An 11,692-nucleotide genomic window follows, 5' to 3' on the forward strand; every position below is an offset into this window, starting at 1 on the left:
TTTTGTAGGGCATTAGAATCAAAATCGAAATATTTTATGGATATCTTACTCAAAATATTTTTAAAATGAAATATTTATTCTAAATATTTTCTAGATATTTTATTCAACAGATTTTTAACAATGAAATATTTATTCAAAAACCTTTACGGATATTTTATTCAAATATATTTTATACAATTTTTACTCCATAATTGATATTTTATTTTCATTTAACTGGATTTTTTTATTTAAAAAATTGATATCCAAAAATATATTATGGATATTTTATCCAATTTTTTTTTTAAAAAATTGATATTTTATACAACTTTTACTCCAAAGTTTTACTCCAAAATTGATACTTTATTTTCATTTCATCAGGGGCAAAGATTGGGTTTTCAAGAAAAACAGATGTTTTATTCAAAATACTTTATTCAAATTTTATTCAACAAATTGTTTTCAGTTCATGAGGGGTGGGAAGCGGCAAAAAAATGGAATTAAAAATAATAATTGATAGCTCATTCAAAGAGTTCCATTTAACAAGTGGAATAAAAAGTCGGGGCAGGGGAATGCTTTTTTAAATTGAGATTTTTTTCAAATAATACCCTTAATAAGTGGGGAAAATGGGAATTAAAATGAAATTTTTAAAAATGGATATCTTATTTCAATAATTCCATTTATTCAATAATTCCATTTAATTAGTGGGGAAAGAGGGGAAGGAATGAAAATGGATCCCCCCCCATTCATATTTTATTCAAAGAATTCCGGCAAAAAGCTTTATTCCCAACATTTGCAGAAGTTCTGCTGTTTGTAATAAAAAAAAAGAGATCTGAGATCGAAGAAGCGTGAAATCGCCACGTGGAAATACAAATTGATAAATAGAACAGCACATAGATCGATCGATCCATAAATAGATAAATACATACTTGCATACTTAAGCACAGAAATACATAGATACATAGATTGATACATCAATCAATCAATACATAGATATATAAATTGATAACATCGATAGATAACAAGTTATTGATAGATAGATACATAAAAATATATACATAACATACATATACTCACCCCATTGCTAACCAAAAATATGATAGAAAATAAAAGAAATACAGTGTTTTTATTTATTTACTAGCTGGCCCGGCCATACGTTGCTGTGGTTCTTTCCTGTGATCCCCCCCCTGTCACGATCCATGACGTATCCTGCCCCTCGTCCGTCCACCCCGGCTCATCCCTGTGTTTCCGTAGGATACCCTTCCCTCTGTTGTCCCTGGGGAGTGTTGGCCCCTCCCCCTGTATCTCCATACCTTTGCCCCCACCCTTGAAAAGTAACTGTTCGGTTCTGGGTTCTATTTCCCAGCATGCACTTTTGTCTGAACCCTCTGTTGTTCCTAGGGAGTGTTGGCCCCTACCCCCGGTATCTTCCTACATTGGCCCCCATCCTTGGAGAAGGAGCTGTCAGTTTCTTGCTTCCATTTCCCAGTATTTTTGTCTGAGCCCTCTGTTGTCACCTTCCCCCTGTATCTCCATACATTGGCCCCTGCGCACGCATCGTGAACATTTCTATATGTTTAGATTAAGGATCGGGGGTGATGATGTGCCCTGGGACCCAGAGAACTACTTAAAGAATCCCAACCCAGGGAGGGGGGGTCAAATAGCGAAGCCCCATAGCCCCGTAGCAACAGACAGGCCCAGACAGAAGGAGGGGCGTCATATGGGACACTTGGCGCGGGCCTCCGAATCTAAAGGGGGCCTCGGTCAGCATATTCACAATCAGTAAAATGAAAAAAGTAACAAAAGGGTTAAAAACAGGGACACATTATCTTATCTACCTGGGCCGGGCCTCTGTCTGGCCCTGCAAGGGCCTGGCAACAGAAGGCATGTTCTGAAGTACCCAAGTTGTTCAGTTCCATAAAAAAACCCAGGAAGTGGCAAGGGGAAGGTAGGGAATTGTAAATGGGGTGGGGGTGGGGTGCACTGCAAATATCTGAGGACTTAAACTGGGGAGAGAAAGTGAATGGTTGTTTTTAAAAAAAATAAAAAAAAGACACAGAGGCTTACAATCAGTTGTTTCTCCTAAAATAAGACATACCTATAAAATAAGTCATATTTATTTTTGTCTTGTGGATTTTTGGGGGGTAGTGTTGCTAAATGGTAAAGTAAAAACCCCTTGCAGTGTAGGGGCCTACATAAATCAAAGGCCATGCTGCGGTCTGTGGCAACCCCCCCCCCCAGGCAGGCCCCGACCTCCACTTGGCAATGTTGGTTCTTTGGTGGGTTTTTTGGTTTTTTTTTTTACCATTACTAAATGGTAAAGTAAAACCCCTTGCCGTGCCCCCAAGTGCGTTGCTGTGGGTTATCCCCCTCCCCGGGCCTAGTGGAGGCCTGTCAGCCTGTCAGGGGCCTAACACAAAGGCCTAGATAAAATGGCTGCCTTGGTGTATTTCAGTTGCTTGGTTGATGATGATGTCATTCGGTTTGTGGGTGTGGCTTATATTTCTCAGGAAGGGAGGGGGTGTACTGTGGGAGGAATTCCACTTGAGGGCTCTGTTTGACTTGGTGGAAAACCAGGTCTGTACCTGGGCAGGTGTGCGATTTGAGGGATTTTTGCCCCCAACAAGGCACGGGGAGTGGCCTGGATTGTTGTGTCAAAATTTCAGGACGATCGGTCAAGTGGTTACGGAGAAAAGTGGAACCAGGGGATTTCACGATTTTTACATTTTTATATATATAGATTAATAACTAGCTGGCCTGGCCACACGTTGCTGTGTGTCATCCCTGTGATTCGCCCCACCCTGTCCCGATCCATGACGTATCCCACCCCTCCTCCCTCCAACCCCCTGGCTCATCCCTGTGTTTTGGTAGGACACCCTTCCCTCTGTTTTCCCTGGGGAGTGTTGTAGCCTCCCCCCTGTATCGCCATACAGTGGCCCCTGCGCACGCATCGTGAACATTTTTATATATGTAGATTTAAAATTTTGAAATAAGAAAATGAGAAGCAGAAGTTATTATTGTATAATTTTATTTTTGGGGTTGTCATTTATTTTGGTTGGTATTGTATGATTTGGGCGTTGTGTGTTTTGGTTGTGTGTGTGTGTGTGTGTTGTTATTTGGATTTTCTAATTTTGGAGTAGGTGACCCAGAGAACCTAGAGAACTACTTTAATAATCCCGACCGGGGGGGGGGGGTTCAAATAGTGAAGACCCACAGCCCCGTAGCAACAGAAGGCGAGTTCCGAAGCACCCGAGCTGTTCGGTTCCATAAAAAACCCAGGAAGTGGCAAGGGGAAGGTAGGAGATTGAAAATTGGGGGGGGGGGGTTGGCCACTGCAAATATCTGAGGACTTAAACTGGGGAGAGAAAGTGCATGGTTGTTGTTTTTAAAGACGCAGAGGCTTGCAGTCATAGTATAAAGCAGGCATCCCCAAACAATGGCCCTCCAGATGTTTTGGACTACATTTCCCATCTTCCCTGACCACTGATCCTGCTAGCCAGGAATCATGGGAGTTGTAGGGTAAAACATCTGGAGGGCCGTAGTTTGGGGGTGCCTGGTATAAAGCGTTAGTTAAAAGGGGCATGACTGCCCTTACTTAAAATGGCCGCTGGAGCCTCACATGTGACACAACGCCCGCTAAATTTTAAAGTAAAAATCCCTTGCCATGCGTTGCTGTGGGTTATCCCCCCCCCCGGGCCTAGTGGGGGCCTGGCAGGGGCCTACATAAAACAAAGGCCGTGCTGCAACCTGCGATCCAGGCGCTCGCCCTCTCCCCCCCACCCGAGCCTAGTGGGGGCCTAGCAGCCTGGCAGGGGCGTAGGGGTCTGATAATGGCTGCCTTGGTGGTTTCAGTTGCTTGGTTGATGATGTCATTATTTGGTTTGTGGGTGTGGTGTAGATTTCACAGGAAGGGAGGGGGTGTACTGTGGGAGGAATTCCACTTGAGGGCACTGTTTTACTTTGTGGAAAAACAGGTTTCTACCTGCCCAGGTGTGAAATTTGAGGGATTTTCCCCCCCTAACAACGCTCGGGGTGTGGCCTGGATCGTTGTGTCAAAATTTCAGGATGATCGGTTAGGCGGTTACGGAGAAAAGTGGAGCCCACACTTTCACGACTTTTACACACACACACTCTATATATACACACACTGGCCCTGTTAGTATGTCAAATGGAGGGTAATAGGCCCCCTTCAGATCCCCCTGAGCCTCAGAGTCCCCCTTTTTTACTGGATCTCGTGGCGGAGGCGGGGTTTGTGGGTGTGGCGCGTTGTTGTGTCTAATCCCTGTGACTGCCCCCATGTGTCCCGATCCATGATCTATTCTGTTTGTTCCCGTCCCCCCGTGACCAGCGTATCTCATGACATTTTGAAGGATGGTATTTGTTTTTGTCTTGTGGTTATTTGGTGGGGGATTGGGGGGTAGTGGTGCTAAATTTTAAAGTAAAAACCCCTTGCTGTGCCCCCAAGTGTGTTACTGTGGGTTATCCCCCCCCCACCCGGGCCTAGTGGGGGCCTGGCAGGGGCCTACATAAAACAAAGGCTGTGATACAACCTGTGATCCGGGCTCTCGCCCTCTCCCCCCCCCGGGCCTAGTGGGGGCCTAGCAGCCTGGCAGGGACTTAGCGGTCTGATAATGGCGCCTTGGTGGTTTCAGTTGCTTGGTTGATTATGTCATTTGGTTTGTGGGTGTGGTGTAGATTTCACAGGAAGGGAGGGGTGTACTGTGGGAGGAATTCCACTTGAGGGCGCTATTTTACTTTGTGGAAAATCAGGTTTATACCTGCCCAGGTGTGAAATTTGAGGGATTTTTTTCTAACATCGCTCAGGGTGTGGCCTGGATCGTTGTGTCAAAATTTCAGGACGATCGGTCAAGCGGTTACGGAGAAAAGTGGAACATGCACTTTCACGATTTTTACATTTACATATATTTCTATATATATATATATATATATATATATATATATATATATATATATATATATATATATATATCTATATATATATATCTATATATATATATCTATATATATATATATATATATATATATATATATATATATTCATAAATAAACAGAATTAGCGCCACACACATATACATACACACCCATCACAACTCCCCAAGATCATATTATTTAGTTACAGCATTTAAGATGGTTATAGCTCTTGGATAGAAACTGTTTTTAATCGATTCTGTTAAATTGTGGGTAAGCATAGCAGACGACACAGCAATATCTCCAAAGCAGCTCTTTATTTGGAAGCTGGAACAGAACTGAACTGCATTGCCGAGCTGGCCTGCTTTTATAGAGGCTGGCTCAAACAATGTATCAAACATAATTCAAAGTTCCCTCCTAAAGTTCCCTCCTAAAACAACTGTCAAGGACCTGAGGGCCTTAGGGAAAACTATATACACTAATACATAACACCCCTTCCCACTAAGAAAAGGCATTAGTTACATTCGTAATGGTTTCAATTAGGTACAAGAGCATTACAGTTTCTATTTACAATGCAACGTTTCAAGTGCAGTTACTGACATAGTCCCGTAAGTAGGATGGCCGCTTGGTGACCCTGGTGGAACGCCGAGGGCCAGTACCAGTGTCCAGGGGGTTGGCCGATTCCTGCTGAGACTGTGGCGCCACCGATGTTGGTGGTGAGTCCAAGTTTCCTGTCTCCGTGACTGCCAAAGGAACCACCATGTGCGGACTCGGTGGATGGTCAGGCACAGCAGTGGCTCTAGACTCTGGGGGGCCCTGCTGAACCTCTTGGCTAGGATCCACGTCCGCAGCTTGTGAGGGAGGTGTAGATTGAGCCTCCCCTTCCGTTAGAGCTTGCTCTGGAGCTGGGGGTGCAGTTGGGGGCACTGTGGCAGTGTCCAAATTCCCAACCCTGCGCCTCAGCTGGTCAATGTGTCGGCGCCATAAGCGTCCGTCTTCGAGTGCCACCTGGTATGAGCGGGGTCCAGTGACTCCCACTACCGTGGCCGGCACCCAAGGAATGTCTCCCACAAAGTTCCGGGCAAAAACCCGATCCCCCGGAATGAAATATCGTGGTGTGTTGACACAGCCCGGGGGCTCGGCCACACCAAATTCTGGGTGTAGTCAATCAAGTGGAGATCGAAGGTGGCGGCCCATCAGCAGTTCGGCTGGACTCCGCCCTGTGGCTGCATGAGGGGTGATGTGCTGCACGAGCAAGTACTCAGTGACCCGCTCGTGCCAGTCTCCCTGGTTCAGGCGCGCAAGCGCCTCTTTTGCCGATCTCACCATTCTTTCTGCATGCCCATTGCTGGCGGGGTGAAATGGTGCTGTCAGCGTGTGTTGGATGCCCAGTCCCAGGAGGTGCCGTTCAAACGTACCTGAGGTGAACTGTGGTCCGTTGTCGGAGACGAGAACAGGACACCCATGGGTTGCAAACAGGCCCTGCAGCACCCGGATGATGGCCTTGGAAGTGGTGGATGTCATCAGGGCCACTTCCAGCCACTTGGAGTAGGCATCGACCACCACCATAAAGGTCCGTCCGTGGAAAGGGCCACGGGTGCCTTGGGCGTCTCCCAAGTGTGTCCTTTAGCTGCCAGCAGTGCAGGTCTTGACTCTTGGCACTTTTGACAGGCGGCAACCCATGCAGTGATGGCATCGTCCATGTTCGGCCACCAGACGTAACACCAAGCTAACACCTTCATTTTGATGATTCCCGGGTGTCCGACGTGCAGAGCCTCGAGGACGCGTTGGCGGAGCTTTTGAGGAATCACGACTCGGTCCCCCCACAATAGGCAGCCACAATGAGCTGAGAGCTCGTGTTGTCTGGTCACAAACAGCTGGAGATCTGAGGCGAAGGGACCTTGTGGCCATCCCCTCCACACCCAGTTGAGCACACGGCTGATAGTCCGGTCCTGGGCAGATGCGGAGGCCACATCAGTAGCCGACACTGGAGCTGCTGGAAGGTCTTCAATCAAGAGGATCGATGACGCTGGAGCTGGGTCTTCCACAAGCATTGGAAGAGGGCACCGACTAAGAGCGTCAGTGTGGCCCAGCGACTTTCCCGGGCGGTGGATGAGTTGGTAGCGGTAAGCTGCCAGAAAGACAGTCCATCGCAGCATGCAAGGCGAGAGGACCGGTGGTGTTGGTCTATCACCCGCAAGGAGGCCTAGGAGTGGCTTGTGGTCGGTGATGAGGTTGAAATTCCTGCCGTAGAGGTATTCATGGAACCTCTTCACTCCAGCCACAAGTGTCAGTGCCTCCTTGTCAAGCTGGCTGTAATTCCGTTCAGTTGGATATAGCGTCCTGGAAAAGTAGGCAACGGTGCTTCCCTTCCGTCCGGAAAACGGTGACTGAGGACGGCGCTGATGCCAAAAGGTGAGGCATCACAGGCAAGGGCCAGCGGCCTGGCTTCACTGTACTGTACCAGCACACTGTCTGATGAAAGGAGAGCCTTGACCACATTGAAGGCCGTCGTCTCCCGATGACCCCAGGACAAAGGTGTCTTCATGCTGAGGTGTCGGTGGAGAGGCTCAGCTACAGTCGCTTTGTGGGGCAGGAACATATTATAAAAGTTCAGCAGTCCCAGGAATGCCTGCAACTCCGTTTTGTTCTTTGGGGTGGGGGCCTGCTGGATGGCCCGGAATCTTGGATTCCTTCGGGTGGAGACCGGAGGCGTTGACACGGTAGCCCAGGAACACCACCTCTGGAACAGCGATCTTGCACTTCTCTCTCTTTACCTTGAGTCCAGCCTCCTGGAATCTGGTCAACACAGTGCGGAGGCGCTCGAACAGCTGTTGGGTAGACTCTGCTGACACCAATACGTCGTCGAAGTATGGCACCACGCCCGGAAGCCCCTGCAAGAGACGCTCCATAAGGCTTTGGAAGATGCCAGGAGCCACACTCACCCCAAACTGCAACCGGTGACACTGGAACACCCCTCGGTGGGTGACGATCGTTTGGGCTTCTGCGGTGGCGTCATCGACTGGCAGTTGCTGATAGGCCTGGGAAAGGTCCAGTTTTGCAAAGACCTTGCCTTCACCCAGGGAGTGCAGCAGGTGGTGGAGGACGGGAACCGGATAAGTGTGCTGCTGAAGTGCCTTGTTGTTTGTGCACTTGTAGTCAGCACATATTCTCACCGACCCATCTGGCTTGACCGGTGTAACGATGGGAGTTTCCCACTTGGCACGATCCACCGGCTCCAAGACGCCCTGGGCGATCAACTTATCCAGCTGTTCATCCACCTTAGCTTTGAGGGCGAACGGAACCCGGCGTGGCTTAAGTCTGATGGGGGCTGTTGTGTATTGAGTCAAAGGATTTTATATCTGCATTACTATTGTCTGTATGTGCTTTAGGGTAAAGTAACTGCCTTTTGGTTCAGCTACTATTGGTTCATTTAAGCTGCTGTATTTGGATCCTCTGTCTTATTGGTTCCCTCCAAAAGGCAGCACTGTGATTGCCTGATATTGTTCCCTCCAAAATGTATCCCTTTCTAGCTAGTTCCCTGTCCCTATAAATGTAGCCTTCCTGCCCTCAGAGTCAGTCCTGTTTTGCCCTGAATAAAGAACTGTCTATTGAAGATGCGCATCTGGACTTCTTAAGCCACGACACAACATACTGGCGACGAGGATGGGATTGCAGGCTGTCTGAGGAGCGGAATATCAGATTCCTGACCTCAGCATCCTGATCTCAGCAAACAGGACTCCCAGCAACTGATGAACATTTCAGTACTGGCGAAATGGCGGCGTCACGGTTCATGGAACCATTCCATCCTGGAGCGTCTGAGGCGTGAGATGCGTACCTGGAGCGGTTCGAATTCAGCCTGGCTGCAAAGGGGGTCACTGATGAGGACAAAAAGAAGGCGCTGCTCCTGAGTTGCTGCGGGGCAGAGACTTTTGAGTTGGCCCGTGCACTACTGGCCCCCACAACACTGCGGGAGGCAACACTCCAGGATATTACAGACCATCTCTCGAGGCACCTCAACCCTACAGCGTCTAAAATGACCTGGCGCATAGAATTCCACAAAAGACAACAACAAGCTAGTGAGGCCGTGTCAGTCTTCCTTACTGAGTTACGGAAATTGGCAAGACACTGCAAGTGTGTGGCCTTCGCAGCAGTAAGGCCCGCAGGCGGATCGCTGCAAAACAAGAAATTGATTTGGCAACAGCACTCCAAGAGGCTATCGCAACAGAAAATGCGGAGAAGGAAGAACAAAACCCGGGCCAGAGAGCTACAAAAGTGGCAGGGGAGGCTGCTCACATGGTGGACGACCAGGAAGCCAGCCCCAACCAAAGTCCGGTGCGCAGAATAGAGATGGTGCGACAGGAGGGAACGGCACACAAAGACCGCCGAGCGGCATGCCCTGGCTGTGGCGGAGCGCACGAAAGGAAGAATTGTCGATTCCGTGAGGCTGCGTGCCGTGCGTGTGGAAAAACGGGACACATAGCGAGGGTCTGCAGGTCAGGTGCCACCAGCTCGTCTGGACCATCAAAATCAGGGGGTCGGAGGACATCCACAGCAACTTACCTACTCGATGACTGCAATTACCTCACGCAAATCGAGGGCAAAACTGTTCAATTTCCAGCCCAAGGGAAGCCGTCAGTGCGGGTCTGGATCAACGGGAGGCAGTGTAACATGGAGGTGGATTCTGGATCTGCGTTCTCCATAGTTTCAGACGACACTGCTAGAACGCTATTCACGAGGGGTAAGTTCCCCCTGTTAGAGCCATTCCCAGCTACGCTACAATCTTATTCTGCCGGCTGCATACACATCCTGGGAATGTGCACTGTCAATGTACAGTTCCGTGATAGGGAAGCAGCACTGAAGCTAGTGATTGCAAAAGGGAAGCGCACTAGCCTGTTGGGCACGGACTGGTTCCCAGCTTTGGGTCTGGGAATCTCAGGGCTCCACACAGTCCAGGTAGCTCCAGAGACATTTGGCACCCTGTACAATGAATTTGGAGCACTGTTCAGTGGGGAGTTGGGGTGCTACAAAGGGCCCCCAATTGACCTAGAACTGGATCCAGGGGTTGCGCCAATCTGGCTCAAACCCAGGCGGGTGCCATTTGCACTGCAATCAAAAATAGAGACCGAACTAGATAAATTAGTACAGCAAGGAGTACTCTCACCAGTGGATTCGGCCAGATGGGAAACCCCCATCGTCACGCCACTGAAGGCTAATGGGAAGATCCGAATTTGTGCGGATTACAAATGTACAATAAATAAGGCCATCAGGGCAAAGCTGGCTGGAGGAAAGATATTCGCAAAGATTGATTTGGCACAGGCATATCAGCAGCTGCCGGTGACCCCAGCATCCGCAGAAATTCAAACAATTGTAACGCACAAGGGTGCCTTCAAGGTGAATAGACTACAGTTTGGTGTTTGCGTGGCACCTGGCATATTTCAGGGCCTAATGGAGCGCTTGCTGAGGGGTCTGCCGGGGGTGCTGCCTTATTTTGATGATGTGCTGATAGCGGGAAAGGACTCTCAAGAACTACTGGGACGCATCCGGGAAGTTCTGTGCAAATTCAGGGATGTTGGTCTTCAACTAAAAAAGGAGAAATGTAGTTTTGGGGTGGCTGCTGTGGACTTTTTAGGGTACAGAATTGATGCTGCAGGCATCCACCCCATGGAGTCTAAGATCAAGGCTATCGCCGAGGCTCCGACACCGATAAATAAGGCTGAACTGCAATCCTTCTTGGGACTCATAAATTCCTACCACACATTCGTTCCGCACAAGGCATCAATAGTCGAACCGTTGCATAGATTGCTACAAAAAAACAGTGTGTGGCGCTGGGGACAACTTCAACAGGGAGCTTTTGATGCTCTGCGGGGAATGCTGTCAAAGTCACAGGGAGGCGGACGGCTCGGAACGACCAATCTCCTTCTATTCCAGAACATTGAGCCCCACAGAGCGCAACTACGCTCAGATTGATAAGGAGGCGCTGGCTATAGTCACGGGAATTAAAAGGTTCCATGACTATGTGTACGGCCGATTCTTCACGATTCAAACAGACCACAAACCCCTATTGGGTTTATTTAGCCCGCATAAACAAACGCCTCAAATTTTGTCCCCACGCATAATCCGATGGTCCATTTTTTTGAATGGCTTCCAATACGAACTGTGTCATGTGAAGGGTAAACTGTTGTGCCATGCGGATGCGCTTAGCCGTCTGCCTCTGCCTGGAACGGTTGATGACGACCCAGCCCCGGCTGAGCATGTGATGATGATGGAGGCACTTCCCGGACCACCCGTGACAGCTACTGAAATTGCTGAAAGAATGAGAAAGGACCCTGTCCTCGCCCGTGTTCTTGCTTGGGTGGGGAGGGGATGGCCCAGGGGGCCACAGGAAGAGAAATTCAGACCCTTCACGGCAAGACAACACGAACTGTCACTCCACAAGGGCTGCATTTTGTGGGGCGACAGGGTGGTTATTCCAGGGCTCTTACGTAACAAGATACTGGACACTCTACACATGGGACATCCGGGCATGGTGCGGATGAAATCATTAGCCAGGTGCTATGTGTGGTGGCCAGGCATGGATAAGGACATTGAACAATGGGTGCACACCTGCCAGGCATGCCAGGAGGTGCGCCCAGAAATGCCCAGGGTACCTGTTTATTGGTGGGAGCGGGCCCGGAATCCGTGGAGTCGGCTTCATATAGACTTTGCGGGGCCATTTCAAGGGAAGGTGTTCTTGATCGTAGTGGACGCCTATTCAAAATGGCTAGAGGTCTCACTTGTGCCAAACATG

The sequence above is a fragment of the Zootoca vivipara genome, chromosome Z2 (assembly GCF_965207765.1).
Source record: "Zootoca vivipara chromosome Z2, rZooViv2.hap1.1, whole genome shotgun sequence".
Lineage (NCBI taxonomy): Eukaryota > Metazoa > Chordata > Lepidosauria > Squamata > Lacertidae > Zootoca > Zootoca vivipara.